We start from the raw sequence: 3,951 nt of genomic DNA on the forward strand, positions 1-3,951 counted from the left end.
TCTTTACCGCATAACTATATATATCATCTTTTGCAGTTGTGTATCCCCTATATAATATGAAGCAAAATAAAATGATGGATAAATTTTGAATCATGCTTTTGACCCACTAAAATTGATTTTAACCCATTAAAAAATCTATCTACATTCTTAGACGAAAAAAGCTTACAACTGCTAGTTATGATTGTGTCATTATATATGATATGGAGTGTCATTATATATGATATGGAGTGCCATTGTTTATATAGTTACTAGTCGACAATATAACTTACATAGTGATATGAATTGAAAACACATGCTTGGTCCATAGCATAAATAATATAACTTAAAACTTCTGTATTCATATCAATGTGCAATTTACAAGTAACACTTTCCTATCCACTGATTTGGTCAATCGATTCCCTCACAATTTGGAAATTTCCAAGTAAATCATCGCTTCTTTGAAAAATCAGATTTCAGAACCAGATTATAAGTGATTTCAAAAGTTGCCAAAAGCTTATCATCCAGACTGCGTGGGAATAGGAACTTCCTATTGCAGTGTAATATTATCATCCACTCCTGTAAGTGCTCATTTGAGAGTTCGGCTAACTAAGCTCCCGAAAGATGGCCAATGGAAAATATTCCAGTCCTCACCCTGTTCATATATTCAAGACAACGTGTTTCAATTTTAGAATTAGTGAAAAAAGGGCTTTTTTTGATGTTTTCAATTTTAAAATCAATGTAATGAAAATTCTTCTTTAGGATTTGAAGTAGTTTAAGATGAAGCATTTGTTTCAAAAACAATGCGTAAGAACACACGTACCTTTCTTAATACGATAAAAGTAGCCTGAAATCCAAATCCCTTTTCATGTGAAACTGAAAGGATCTCTAACTGCTCTGCTCTCAAAAGCTCTATTACTCTGAGAAATAAATTTGCTGAACAAGAAGCCATTTTCATCTGCACATTAATTATAATTTTAACTTGGCAGCGGATGTGATAGTAATATGCTGTATGAATTGAAATGATTGTCATGGGACTTGAACCCTACTCTTCCCTCTTCACTATTAGAAAAATTCCCTGGAATTGATTCGTCGATACTTTCACTTGTTGTTCCAGCTCGCAAACGCGAAGCTTTAGTTCTGTCAAATAGTATGTTGTATTCGCCAATATTGAATGCTTATCTTTCTACAAGCAAGGACATCAAAAGTCAGAAAAAGAAGTCTCTTCTTTCTCTATGCCAGAATCTGCTTGTAAGGATAAAACCATTGCCGAAAGTTAACCAAAAATGAAACGAATATTCTAAAATTTATTAGGGTACAGTTGCGCAGGTGAAGTAAATCCGAACACACAGCACAATTGTTGTATCACATAACACATTTTCAGAATATTTAACCGATTATTGTAGCTAAATAAAAATTCATAATATTTCAGATCAGTAGAAATTTATAGGAAAATAAACAATAATGACGCTGTGATAATATCATAATTTGCAATTTCTTTGAAGAAGAGAGTAAAGATTCTACTGTAAAGTGCCCAAAGTGAACAAGCAAAAAAAAAAAGAAAATCCTAAATTTATTAAGTTGCAATTCTACAGGTGAAGTAAACTGAACAGACAGCACAATTGCTGTACCGTATTACAACACATTTTCAGAAGATGTAACTACAACTTCATAAAATTTCACATCAGTAGAAATTTGTAACGAAAAGATTATAATGACGCTGTGTGTAATATCATACCTTGCAATTTCTTGGAAGAAGAGAGTAGAGATTCTCGAAATGCTCTTTCAATTAAACTCTCCTATTGCGCTCTGCAATCATGTGCTTAAATGCCGATTTAGATTGATCCTTCTTTTACACCTTTAACTTTTGATTATTGTTGCGAGCAACAGCAGGAGCCGACCGGCGCGATCTCTGGATTTCTATCTTCATCAATTTTTCTCAGAAATCTGAAACATCTTTTGTGCAGATTCTCACAGGATGTGGAAGAATCCACAGAGGCGTTTGATTTAGGTTTTACGTACGCACTAAAGGCACTATGCTGCGGCTCCTGAATCCTATTTCCTGAGGAATCCTCCTACTCTTTACAAATCCGTCCATCATGACATCAGAAATAGGAATCTCAAATTGTGCGTCGTCCATTATAATTTTCAGAAGCATCATTGCTTAAATCAGTCTCGCTAATCTCTAAAAGAGATTCAATGGCAGCAATGTTTGCACTGAAATCGTATGTCTCCTATGGATTCAATGGTCAGATGTTTTAGTTTTCCACTGGTTTTCGATCTTGATTGTAAGGAAGAAATTTATTTATGAAGAGATTTGCTCATGGAAAATAGAGACTGCGTTGCTCGACAAGCGTGTCAATAAGTGATGTAACACGTTACAAAACTCATCTAAAGAATTCATAGATGAGTACTCACTCTTTTTTTGTTTTTTTTAACAACTTTCCTATTTTGTCTGGTTCAACTGTGCACGAATTCATTTGCTAAGCCATTTTCGGTATAGTCTGGATGCACATTTTTATATTTTGAATTGTAAGAGGCAATAATGCAATTTTTTCCGTTCCATGACAACTTTCAACATAAAAAATATCTTTTATTTTTTTCATATTCCATTTTGTTTTGGTAATAACTCTATATATTTTACCTTTTTTCTTTTGGATTTCGTCACTAAAATGAAAATGATGAAGGATCACAAAGTGTGATCAGAAACGTTGAAAAGCAACCCCTACTCATCATAATAAGGCAATGAACAATAAAATTCATTATAGTTTTTATTAGAAATTTTACTTATTCAGTTTTGTTCATGTTTTGATTAATAAAAGTGAGATAGACCCCTACTGTTACATATCCACAAGACAACTAACAAGAAAATCAAAACCAACAACTAATACTTTTTTTCATGTTAATTTTCTTATATATTAATATTAAACTATTAAATACAAATATCTTAGTAATTGAATCTTCTATTATTTTCATTGAAATTATTTTTTATGATTCGAAATCTATGACAATATTTGTATCAATTATAAAAACAACATGATCTTCTCATCAACTTTATACTTCACAACTACAATAATTTTTATTTACTAATATATTATTAATTGATTATCAACTATACTTTTAACAAATTAAAAATCTTGTAATTAATCTATGAAATCGCTTTGGTCATGAATGTTTGACCAATATTCTTCGAAACTTACAAACAGCACAAAATACAACGTTTACGAATTTCAATAGTTTTTTACTAATTCACGTGAGAAATCTTGTTACAGCATTTAAAGATGCTATTTATAGTAAAATGTGAATGAATCCGTACACGTTTTAGAAAAGACTAATAGTTCATTTTATATTTGAACCACATGGATTCCCTGTACCCACTAACTATTTTTTATAAATTCCATATAAACTAGACTGACAGCAGAACAGGGAAATTATGGAAAAACATGTGATGGAATTCCTTTCACCCCAACACAAACTGCGTTTAAAGAATTTTGTATCTGTTGTAATAAAAGATATTGGGATTAGTCTATTGGATTTAACACGCGTTTGAGGACCAGCTACACTTTTATCTATATAAAATTAGAGTCCATTTGGGAAAAAAAACAATTTATCAAATCATCGCTAGTGTGGCATTTAAATCTTATATCATCATTAAAATATTATTTGAATTTTTTTTTATTAAATAGATAAAATTAGAGTCCATTTGGGAAAAAAAAATTTTATATCAAATCATAGCTAGTGTGGCATTTAAATCTTATATCATCTTTAAAATATTATTTGAATTTTTTTTTTAATAAACTATTTTATAAATCCGAGCTATTAGATTTCCACAATCATTTCAAATATTTTAGAAACTGCATATAATAGTTTAGAAATGTCACTTGCATATTTAAATGTTTAGTTTACTTTTATTTAGAAATTTGAGTTTATAAAATAAAGTAAATTTAAATTGTTTTAATATGATTTGTATTAATT

General features: G+C 30.4%; 1 long non-coding RNA gene across 1 annotated transcript; it reads right to left on the reverse strand.

The window, feature by feature from the left end:
- Window positions 1–334: 334 nt before the first annotated feature.
- On the reverse strand, window positions 335–2,345 carry LOC131027504 (uncharacterized). The gene is made up of 3 exons (XR_009102501.2): window positions 1,715–2,345; window positions 800–1,162; window positions 335–631 (listed from the first exon to the last, which is right to left on the reverse strand). It is a non-coding gene; the product is annotated as an uncharacterized LOC131027504 (long non-coding RNA).
- Window positions 2,346–3,951: the final 1,606 nt, after the last annotated feature.

This window comes from Cryptomeria japonica, chromosome 4, assembly GCF_030272615.1.
Source record: "Cryptomeria japonica chromosome 4, Sugi_1.0, whole genome shotgun sequence".
Taxonomy (NCBI): Eukaryota; Viridiplantae; Streptophyta; class Pinopsida; order Cupressales; family Cupressaceae; genus Cryptomeria; species Cryptomeria japonica.